The sequence below is a fragment of the Lissotriton vulgaris genome, chromosome 6, assembly GCF_964263255.1.
Source record: "Lissotriton vulgaris chromosome 6, aLisVul1.2, whole genome shotgun sequence".
Lineage (NCBI taxonomy): Eukaryota > Metazoa > Chordata > Amphibia > Caudata > Salamandridae > Lissotriton > Lissotriton vulgaris.
This window is the reverse complement of record NC_141694.1, coordinates 664,102,231-664,114,971: the sequence shown is the minus strand read 5'-3', so window position 1 is coordinate 664,114,971 and position 12,741 is coordinate 664,102,231.

Here is a 12,741-nt window from a genome sequence, read left to right as displayed (position 1 = left end):
ATACTTTCAGGACATCTTACAGGTAGTGGTGAGTGTGCCCAATAATATGTGCTTAAACTCTTCTATACAATATGCCTCATGCCTCACCAGTGTTCTTAAAGTATAGTTTCTCTCTCTCATAGCAGCTGTAATCTGTACTTTGTAATTTCAATCTGGTCCATGTGACTTTCAAGAGAATGCTGGGTACAGGACCAAGTACTATATGATTTTTATGCTATCACTGATTATTTCTAGAAGCTGTGTCTTCAAATAAATTGTACAACTCCAAGCTTCAGTCTCCAAAAGCTCATATGTATGTTTTTTCCTGGTTTAGAGCAAGAGGTCCAGGACAGCCCCGGTGCAATTTAAGCCGCCCTATTCCCCTTAGTTCTCACTCACGGTCTCGCCAGCGCGGCTTCTGAAAGCTGTGCGCTGAGTCCTCCTGGCCCCTTCTGCCCCTAATAAATCATCCCCTCCGACACCTCTGTCTGTAGACCTGTTCATTTCTTAGCCATTCCCTCTGTCCTTCCTGCTGTAGCCGTAGCCGCCTCGCAATGACATAGAAAGCTGCCATCCTGCAAGTTGCAATGCATTTTGGGACTGTTTATATGGGTTGGAGTTGGTTACCACCTGATTGCAATCCATGGTAAATACAGAGTGAATTCTACTGATATTGAGCCGATTTCGGTGTTTCTGTGCCTCCCTACATCTCCCCAACTGTCGGAATCGGGGAATTTCCCGATCGGCGATTCATACGAATCAGCATGTTTTCCGATTCGGCTCATGTCCGAATCGGTCTTTCTACCGAATCGGTACATGGACCGAATCGGTGATTTTCCGATTCGGTGTCACTAACGAATCGGTACATGGACCGAATCGGTGATTTTCCGATTCGGTGTCACTAACGGTTCGGTACATGGCCCGAATCGGTGATTTTCCGATTCGGTGTCACTAACGATTCGGTCAATGGACCGAATCGGTGATTTTCCGATTCGGTGTCACTAACGAATCGGTACATGGACCGAATCGGTCTTTGCATCCGAATCGGTGTTTTTCCGATTCGTTACATATCCGATTTTCGGTATGTACGTATCGGATTCTTTCCCATTCGGTACTCATTCCGATTCGGTTTTCACTCCGATTCTTTATGTTTTTCGTTCCCTACATCTCGATGGCTGTTTACCGATCGGTAAGGGCAAAAAATCGGTATTTTCGGCCGTTACCGATCGGTAACGCCCTACCTACATCGGGCCCCTAGTGTTTAGTAACATATATGTTACATGTGTATGTGTTGGATCGCCATCTTTTCTCTCTTGCCGATCAAGAGTCACAGTGTTGGCGGTGCTAGTCACAGATTTGAGTCTGGATTCCCTGTTCTGACTGGGACGGGTAGGCTGGGTCAGAAGGGGGTAATTAGTACCGATGGAACATTGGCTGTTAGGTCTTAATGCCATTAGGAATTCACTGGTGTACCTGATGGTACCTGCTGCGTCTGAGGATAGACGGACAGGGGGACCAGCACTCGGCGCGGTCCAGGTATGGTGAGGTGTAGATGGGCTCGCCATTGGCGCACCTTCGGAGCGCCGGCATCCCACCCACTGCCTGGCAATCAATCCTCCGTTTAGGTAGATGGAAGACAGAGGGCTTGGGATAGAGACTAGACTGTCTCCCTCCCAAAATGGCATCCGGAAAATGGTAAAGTGAAAATAAGGCATTAGTAGCCACGCCTCCCTCCACACAATCAGCGACAAGATGCTGTGGTGACTGGGGAGAGAAGCGGTTCAGAAGCGTGAAGAGTGAGGTGTAATGTGCAGTTAAAAGGAGACTGTTCGAATATGTTAAAAACAAGTATTTAAAAAGCGGTTGCCAGAGTGAAGCTTTTTCATGTAGTTAGCAGGGAACTCATAAACAATAATACAATTGCCTTGTGTTTAGATAAAAACAGTACAGTGTGCAAAATACAATTTTCAGACAGACTAGCAAGCTGGGAAGCAAGTGCCTTTCTTCAGCCTTTCCCTATGTTTTTTCAGTCTATTATGAATTGTCTGGTTTCAACACTGAGAAAAGGGGCATGTTCATGGGAGAATGACATGGCACTATTATTCATTGATATTTTAATTGATCTAAGATGGCCTTTATATCACACATAAGCTTCTGGCTTTAATGGATATTGAGCCTGAAATAGGGCTCACTAGGTGAAGGATTCACATGTGGGCTGATTCTTTGTCCTGCCTGGTTTCTATACAGTGCTGAAGCTTTTTAAAAGTTCATTCGGTTGCATATTTTCCTCTGAGATCTTCAGGTATTACAGAGGAAAATGCTTTCACTATTTTCTCCGCACGTTAAGGTACTCCCCTTAAAAATAGCAAGCTAATCGCCTTCTGAGAGAATTATATCATAGACACCTGACAAATGTGACCAGAAACTATTTTAATTTTGTGCAATATATCTCCTTGAATCTATATTCCTGCATCATAAACCCCATCAGAAGAGTTTACATGTGTTCATTTTGTGTTTCAACCTTTATAAATGCTTCAGTTGAAGTCACCACAGGATGTTCTATGAAAGCCTGGCGAATAGGACACGTTACAACGCAAACATTAACAATGCACGTTTTTACAACGTGGTTTTTACATCGCAACATCCATCACAACTCATGATTTTACAACGCATGCCATCACAACGCATTTTTAGACACTACAGTTACAACGCATTCCATTTCAATGCATACCATTACAACACATTAAAATTTTAGGGCAACAGTAGGGTAAGTGTTGGATAGTGTAGGGGTAAAAAATACTATTCCCACTCCAGTGAGTGCAACAGTAGGGTAAGTGTTGGATAGTGTAGGGGTAAAAATTACTATTCCCATGTACCCCAAAACCCATACATAAAACGTAAAAAATCACCATTACTTACCTTATAATACGTTGTAATGACATGCGTTGTAGTGACATGCGTTGTAATGGCATGTGTTATAATGGCATGCGATGTAAAGGCTGTTGAGTTGTAACAGCTGCGTTAAAAAGGTAGTGATTTGAAATGACTGCATTGCAATGGATGTTTCCCAACCTGGCAAACTGTAGCTACTTCTGCTGTGCTGTCCAGAAGCAATACTGTCAAAGTTTCACAGAAGCATGTGCATTTTCTGAGGCATGTTTCTTTTTCTTAAAATAAGCTTCTACGGGAGTGGCCACTGGCGGAAGAAGCACACATAAGACTCACAAGGAGAGACGGGAAGCTACCGGAGGTCCTGCAGGCTTGGGGTGTGATGTTCCAAGAGCTAGTGGGATTGGATGCCCCTCAGACTCAAAGTAGCCCAGATTCCACAAACGTGGGACAGCGGGAGACCCTGACACAGGATGGCACGATACATCATGACCCACCCTAGGGAAGGGATGGCATAGACCCAATTTTTTGTTTATACTTTCTCCTTTCTTTCCAGACCCGGCAGCAAGAGGGGGGGGGAGTTGGGAGAGGGGTTGGGGGTAGGGAGGGGTGGGGACGGGTGAGTTCCTCGGTTGTCAAATATTGGTTTTTGCTTTCTTTTGAGAACAAAGTTATTGGGCGAGTGGTGGATAAAGCGCACTTTATTATCCTCGCCATGATTAGGAGTCTGGCCAAATCTCAGCCTTGACCGGCGGACTCTAATATATACCGTGATTGTGATACATGTTGTCGGATCCAATTGTGTGCATATCCATTTTTACGTTGCATTGGTATCTGTATGTAATCTTGCTCTGCACTTTTGTTTAATAAAGGTTTTTGAAAACTAAAAAAAAAAAAGCTTCAGATGCTGAACCTTTTTCTTCCTTCATTTCTCTAACTTCTACTTTGTGTGCCCTTTTTCTGCACTTTGCTGCCTGACATTTTTAGTTTGTCTGAGATATTCAGTCTGCACTTCTCTCTGTCTGTTTACCCTCCTTGGGGTCTTAAAAAGCACAGGAAAAAAAGCTTTAAAAATAATGACTCTGATCGGGATTTTAAATGTTACCACAGACTCTCAAATAATATCCATCTCTGCTGGACTTCTTCTATTGCTACAATCAAGTCTTAGTTTTCTGTTTAGCTTTCAGCGATTTCTTAATTTAATTTTATGCTAACCCATTGCTAAACCTGTTTTGGGATACACAAACCAACGCAAATAATATTTGCGTTGGTTTGTATGGACAAGTAACGCAAAGCAGCGCAGAATGCTGCTTTGTATTACTGTGTGTTAAGGGGGAGTTTCATGGACATTGCCATGCAACCACCCATGCTTTTTGGTCATCAATGGTAGGGGTTTTAGCACCAAAAATTAACGCAGCTGAAAAGCAGGCGTTAAACGGAGAAATGTTTACATTTCTCCATACATTTCTGGCTTTGCATGAGTGATACACTGTGCAGCACACATACAAAAGTAGGAAATGTTTTGGACATGTCCAGTCATAGTATTTTGTACAAAACCTATGCTAGGCTCAGGCACACACACTAGCACCTTGGCACTAAGTTATGTGCCTGACAGACGTTCGCTGAAATCTGCTCCTGCGCTTGGGAGAGCAGAGAGCCATTTCTCTGTGAATATGGAGCTCTCCTGCTCTCTCCTTGTCATGTAACACTGCACAGCCTCTTAGGAGGCTGTGCTGCATTGCGTGACAGTGTTCAGATTCTGGATCTTGGAGTAATTTTTAGGTCTCGCTATTCCATTCCGCAAGGAATGAATAGCGAGAATTATAGGGTGGCGGATTTCCACAAGTGCATGTGATCATGAACGCGCATCCGCCTGCTGGTTTAGCTTTCCTGATGCAACTCTAACCGTCACTTCAAAGGGATCCGCTCCGCCCTCTGCTGCACGCACTTTCCATACATCGTGTGAAGCACGTCCACACCAAAGCCATCTGTTGCTTCCCCCAGCGGGCTTGGCCTCACTTACTTCACACCTGCATCTTGGTCTGGGTTACTGATGTTAAGTAGCGCGGTTGCTTTCATTCGGTATTTTATTTAACTATTTCCTGTTTCCGCTGCGCGCTGCTCATTTATTGTCAATTCTTTTAAACACCATGACACAACTGTAGCCGCAGCAACCATTTGCAACTGGCTAACTGGACTTCAAAACGGGCAAAGTGCATCAAAGGCACAGATTCGACTGTGCCCCGGGTTCTCAGGCGCGCTCTGGATATCGTAAAAAATGCAAAGAAAACGAAACTTGCGCTGTTACATCTCATCTCCTGAATTTGACCATTTCCCTGTGCACTGAAGACGTGCTTATTTCCGCATATTATTTGTAATTCTCTGTGCACTGTATGCATAGTAGGAAGTAAGTCAGAGACACTGCATGAAAACATTTTATTAGCTGCGCATACTTCTTTGTAAATTGTTTATAATTGAACGATTTCCCCTGGGTGTTCTACAGGGACACGTTCAATCATCATCGGTGCGCTTTAATTGTTAAACGCGGTTTGTTTTGCCATTGCACGCCCAAGGGGGCATATATTCATTTTGCTCAATGAGACATCTCGGATTGGGGTATACCACAGTCACGCTGCAAAGGTTGGATAATGCCTTCAGTGCTGAATAAAATGTCTCTGATTGGCTGATACCAGTGTCACGAACGAGGCAGAGGACTGAGAAATGTCATTAATGCTAGCTGCGCGGAGTCTGCCACGGCCCGGGGGAGGTCGGGATGCAGATTGCTTCACGTCCAGCCTCTTGGGCCAGCCCCTTATCTTAATGGCATTAGCTTGTTAGGGCCAGACTACGGATCCTGCAATAACCCTTGCATAACACAGGCACATTAAGAATTGGTGCAACCAACATCCACCGCCAACATTTATTGGTCTGAAGAAAAATTTTAAGTCTCACTAAGGCATTTCCGTCTGCGGGTATTTCCGAATTCAGGCTGCTGATAGCGAGGGGGCAGGGCGCTTCGAAGAGCCGTAAAACTGCTCCTTTCATAAGCGCTGCCCAGCCTGTCTCGTCCCATGCCTGTCAAAAGGGTGTTGTTGGTCCCTTCCGCAGGCTGTTTCAACCCGAGTGATTGACACAATCAATCCTAGAAGCCAGCCACTAAAATAAACGTTAGTCCAATATAACAGTCACTCATTGAAGCCTGTCGCTTGTATTGATTTTCAAAACTATACTAAAGCTTCCCTGGGGCTTACACCAGTTATATATTTTCATTCGTTCTTGAAATTACTAACTACGTCACTACCATATGGTCCACTGGGCATCCGTACACATGTCCTCAAGTCCTGCATCACCTACCTACACCACCCTCCATGATAATGGCGATACACCTACCCCACGCACTCAGATCAACTTTCACCCCTGAACTTTTTAGGTCTTGCTATTTCAATCCCTTGTTTTTCTGCCCTTCTGCCCTCTGTTAGACTTGCTTTTTGTGCCCTTCTGCCCTCTATTAGACTCTTTTTTTTCACCTTGCAACCTCAGCATCACTCAGCGCAACCCCAGCATCACTCAGCGCAACCCCTGCATCACTCAGCGCAACCCCTGCATCACTTAGCGCAAGCCCTGTATCACTCAGCGCAACCCCTGCATCACTCAGCGCAACCCCTGCATCACTCAGCGCAACCCCGGCATCAGTCGGCGCAACACCAGCATCACTCAGCGCAACCCCAGCATCACTTAGCGCAACCCCAGCATCACTCAGCGCAACCTCAGCATCACTCGGCGCAACCCCAGCATCACTCGGCGCAACCACAGCATCACTCAGCGCAACCCCAGCATCACTCAGCGCAACCCCAGCATCACTTGGCGCAACCCCAGCATCACTCGGCGCAACCCCAGCATCACTCGGCGCAACACCAGCATCAATCAGCACCACTACATTATCAATCAGCACCACTGGAGCACCTCTCAGCACCACAACAGCACCACTCTGTACCACCACATTATCACTCTGCAACACTACAGCACCACTCAGCACAAGCCCAGCACCACTCAACACCACCCAGAACCACCACAACACCACCACTGCATCACTCATAACCACCACAGCTTCACTCTAAACCACCACTACACCACTCAGCACCACCACAGCATCACTCAGGACCACCACAGCACCACTCAAAATCACCACAACTTCACTCAAAAGAACAACAGCACCACCACAGCATCATTCAGGACCACCACAGCACCACGCACAACCACCACAAATTCAATCAACACCACCCAGCACCACCACAGCACCACTCACCACCACCACATTATCACTCAGAACCACCACAGTATCACTCGGCACCACCACAGCACCACTAAGCACCACACAGCATCAGTCAGCACCACCACAGCACAACTCAGAACCACCACAAAACTACTCAGCACCACCACAGCAACACTCAGCACTCCACCCTCCAAATCCACCCTCCAAATCCACCCTCCAAATCCAGCCTCTAAATCCACCCTCCAACACCAACTACACCCTCCACCCTCCAAATCCACCATCAAACAACAGACTCAAAAAACAAAACTACAATCAAACTCCACCCTTCAAATACAAGTCCACAAAGTTATTTGCAAAAGTTTTACCAATTACCATTATACATTACAATAACTTTTATTAAAAAATGAATTCATACATTTCATTAGAAGCCATTGTTATTTGTAATACCAATACATATAAGTCACATACAAACAACACATATTGTATTACAATTGCAAAAGGTGTCACATTAAAAAAATTAAAACTATTGTCATTGTAAAATACAAAACTATTAATTCCTATATTTTCACTATTAAAAAACATAAATAAAAATTAATATAATTTACAATACCAAAACATCAATCTTTCCTAATGCGAGACCTATTGCATTGCAAATGCTTGCTTGTTTCGAGTTGCGGTTTTCCAGCTCAGAACCCTAAGGTATTCCCAACCCCCGAGGTATATACACTCCTGAAATAATTCTAGGAAGTTCCCATTCATAGTCTTGAACAGCAGCCAACGGTTGGAATACGGTCGCATCCCTTCAAATGATACTTAGAAATATGGAGGAGACCAATTCAAAAACGACCTCCTAATTTTATTCTTTTATCAACATACGGTGTGGCAGCATGCTCATTTTGTATTTGTTTTTTTATTTGTTTCAAAACCTCCGGGGACACTGTCAATGAGGGTGTGGCATGAATAGTAGTATAAAAACTTGCAAATATTGTTTCCCATGTAGAACACTCCTCTAGAGGTGGTGTGATGCCAAGTGCAACACACAGTTAGCATTGAGATTCTGCACTACATGCATCAAATGTCCACCGCATCAAGCTAGTTGTTCCTGATATCCTAAGGGATTTCTAGGTACTGATAATGCATTTTCTGCAGGTGTAATGGCTGGTTTATGTGCATGAAAGTGCCTAGAATTTGCATTTACAGGTTCCAACTCCACCCATGAGTCCAAGTATTTATCAAAAAAGTTACTTCACCATGATCTCATGGAAGCCCCTTGTTGTAAAATGTTGTGTTAATGGTACCCTGAGGTTTGTTCTTAATGCAACAGTGTTAGACCTGTCTGGCCCTTGCGTAGCCCCTCCTATTAATTATTTATTTTGTCCTCCTTTTTGCCCCTCAAACCTTTCTTTTATCTTTTTGTGCCCACTAGATTTTTATGGTGTTGTCCTGGGGGATAGATGCTCTTTTGCCTCATAGATTTTACCTCAGGCCCAGGTGCCTATCTTGACTAGAATTCACCCAGACTTACAAAATGGTGCCCATCAACTGCCACAACTGCCATCCCCGGAGGGAAATCCCATAGGATAGCATTGAGGCCTTCTAGAATCTTCTGGATCCTGCTGGACCCTGGGTGGCCAGCCTATAAATAGGGCAGGGGCAAGGTAGCCATTTTGAAGTAGAAAGTGACCAGAGGGAGAGCGTGGTGGACAGGGACAGGAGGGAGGCGACCTTGTGAGGAGGACAGCGCATCTGCAGGAATAGACCGACTTGTGGGCCGGCTAACTTCCCAAACTGACGCTGCCCCTTGTGAATTGACCAAACCCTGACCTGAGTGTGCCAACACTAAATCCCGGAGGAGCTCTTGCATCGGCCTTCCCTGAGTCTTATGAAGGGAGAACTAGAATCCAAGGACTGACCAGCGCTGTAAAGTCATCACAGGGAGGTCGCTGTGGTATAGAAAGCAATTACCCCACATAGAACTGTCTGAGGAGAGAGCCCCCCTTTATTGGCGGAGATTGCGCAGTGTGCGCAGGCACATAACTTACCGGTGGATGACGTGAGGCGTCAGCTGACCTCACTTCAGTGAGTTAGTGCCCCTTCGCGACTAGTCAGTGTTCGTCTGTGGAGAAGAGGAAGACGCGGCTGGGCGGAAGCCGCCTGCGAGGAGGTGGAGTCCCGCGGTGACGTCGAGAGCGAAAGGCGGAGAGACACTGAACGAAGCCAAGCGGAGTCCAGGACCTTGCCCAGGAAGTCCCCGTCATCATTCGGAGAGGTGGAGCCGACACCGGCGGAATCCCTGGACGTGAGGCAACGTGAGCAAGGGAAAGCGGCCCTCGTGATACTTACAAGGGCCTGCCCATCTCCGGCGGGAAAGCGAGTGACCGGAGCAACGGAGAACCGCAAGCCGAGCCAGTCCCTTCGTAAAAAGTAAGCTGGGAACTGGTGGGGAAGCGGGAGGCGGCACAGCGCCAGACCGGGGACCTGTGAACTGCCGGAGCCCAAAGTTCTGCTAAAAGACTTTCCGGCTTGGAACTCTGACTGTTAGAAAGCGGGGCTTCTATATAAAATAGCGGCGCAGTGACCTGGGTGCACTCGGAAACATCCTTTCCCCCCCCCCCTCCTCTTCCTTGAGGGAAAGGGGTGTTGGATCGTAGGATTATACTAGAGACCGAAAAGCAGTAATTTAGATATTCCCCAGATGGTAGAAGTGTTCCGTGGAGCCAGAGGTTCCCCACTGTAAATGAAGCTCAAGTAAAGCCATAAGAATTGAATGAGTAATCTGTGTATCTTCTTTTGATTGTGCAGTGGGCTGGATCTTCAGCTGGGAACGCTGCTGGGGGTGGAACATGGTGCAGCTGAAATCAAGCTAACGTGGCCCCTAAGCTCTTGTGGGTAATGTAATTGACTGGTTACATGACAATGAGCTTTAATCTAGTGTTGTGAACTAACCAGACTATATTGTTCATGTTAAAAGGAGATGGTCATTGCTGTGAAAATTTTACCTAAACTGAATGTTGCTTTAATGAAATGAAGTAATTGATGAATATTGCCAATTGTTGTTACAACTCGCCAATGAACTGAATGTATGTACTTATCTGCTGAAAGAAAAGAAAAGGTACAAAGAGAAACTTTTATAAAAGGTACTGGTATTTTTCTACAAAGGTGTGGTGTCTTTTATTTTTAGTGGTGGGTCATTGAGTCACTGTGAGTGAATTGTAAGCATTACACTTAAGCCACGGAGGTTAGCTGTTTCCACTCTGTGCCAGGCTATCCTATGTAACCTGGGTACCCCTAGGTCCAACATAATTGGTGCTTCAGCGGTGGGATACGGGTTTGTGCTTACAACCACTTATTAGTGACACAGTGTTTACCACGGGCCTACACCTGGAGTTTTCTCCTGGCGGACTTCCTAATTTTTAATTTTGCTTTTTCCAAATTTATTCCTGGTGGCGGGGTGGAGGTAGCTTCAGGTTGCCCTTGTAACACTATTCTTTTTGTGTGCTTGTCCCTAAATTGCCTTTAGCAAAATGGAATTTGCGTTGGAAGAACTGGACACTTATTCTGTGTCCCAGCTAAAGGACTTCTGTCAACAAATGGGAGTGTTCTTTAAGCGTGGTGCCAAGAAGGGGGAACTCCAGACCAGTTTGAGGGCTTGGGTGGAAGCACATAGAGAAGGGAAGGAGGAGGATGAGGGGACATACCGGGACACGGTCATAGAGGTAGAGGGATTATTCCACCCTGAGGTGGGAAACCTACTCCCAGGACCAATGACCTACTCTAGGAGGGGCAGTAGTGTCTCCGGAGGAAGCTTGACTGAAGCGGAACTCACAGACAGGAGGGAAAAGAGGCAACTGAAATGGGAGTTGGCCTGACTAGAACAGGAGAGGGAAGAGCGGAGGATGGCTCATGAATTCAAACTAAAAGAGCTAGAACTCCAGGCACTGCAATTAGGACCCTCTCCTACTCCGAATGGTGGGAGTGAAACCAGAGAACCAACCAGGGAGTCCAGACCCTACTTGCCTAAGGACATAGTTGCCAGCTATAGTCAGGGGGATGATATAGCCAAATGGCTGGCTGCCTATGAGGTCTCCCTAAGAGCCTATGGGATCCAGGAGAAGCACTGGGGGGGTGATATGTACAAATATATGCCTCCTACTGGTCGGGACACCTTGTTAGCCTTAGAACCGGAGGAGCAGACCAACTACCCCACCATGAAGTTAGCATTGATCAGGATGTTTGGGCTAACCCTGGAAAAGTATCGCCAAAAGTTCAGGGGGAGCCACAAGTTAAGCACCCAGAACTGGGTGGTTTTCCTGGACTATGTGAGGAAGGCATTGGAGGACTGGGTACAGGGCAGTGAGGTGAAGGTCTATGAGGGGTTGTATGACCTTTTTCTTAAAGAGCATCTACTCGAGAAATGTTTTCCCGAGCTGCGCCAACACCTGGTGGACAGCAAGCTGACCAACCCCCGGAAGCTTGCAGAGGAGGCGGACATCTGGGCCCGTACCCGGGTGTCCTCAAAGGGAACTGGAGGGGATTCCCAAAAAGCCGGACAGGGCGCCCCTCAGAAGAAGGAGGGAGGGATAAAAAGCGGGAGTTCTCTAAAGGTCCCCAAAACAGTTTCCAGGGAAAAGGAACAGGTTTCACCCCTAAGGCTAACCCGCCCAGAAACCCTCATCCTGGCCAAAGCCAGCAGCCAAGGGTTGTCCACTGCTTCGAGTGTGGTGGTGTTGGACATTATAAGGGAGATGTCAGATGCCCAAAGAGACCACCCCCTCCCACCGGAGGAAAAGCCCCGGGAGTAGCTAGTGTAGCGCTCGGGGAGGAGTTGCCCTTAGATAAGGGGGGTGAGTGGGCGGGTGTCACCTTAGTGTCCCTGGGAGAACGGGAGATGGTTCCTAAGATCCAGGTGCCCCCAAATACTACTAAGTACGGGCAATGGATCACCATCAATGGCCAGAGAGGGGAGGCTCTGAGAGATACAGGAGCCAGTATGACTATGGTAAGGAGTCAACTGGTGTCTCCAGAGCAGGTGATTCCCAATGTACTCCACCCTGCTGCGATGGCTGACGGTAGAATGGGCCACTACCCGGTGGCCCAGGTTCCCTTTGAGTGGGAAGGGGTTGCAGGTTCACTTCGAGTTGCCATAAGCCCTTCCGTGCCAGTTGATTGTCTGCTGGGGAATGACATGGAGCACAATGCTTGGAGAGAGATGGAATACCGGACGCATTCGGAGATGCTGGGTACACCTGACTGGGCCTGTGTAAGCACAAGGTCTGCGACTGCCCGGAGAGGGAGTTCGCCTGGGTTGGAGCCTGGAACAATGGCCCAACCCGCTGCCAAAAAGGGACAGACCCGAAGACAGGGGAAGCCTGCTTCGACTTCCACACCCCATGTGACAGATCGGCCACCTGCGGTGGTGGACCAGGAGTCCGTGAAGGGGGAAGTAGTTTCTCTGGAGGACCTGCCCATCCCTGCTGAGTGGCATGTGGAGGGAGGGCCTACCAGAGATGAGTTCTGTAAGGGCCAGAAGGAGTGCCCTACCCTTGAGGGACTGAGGCGACAGGCTGAAGCCCAGGCAGCAGGGGACGTTGCGGGACACT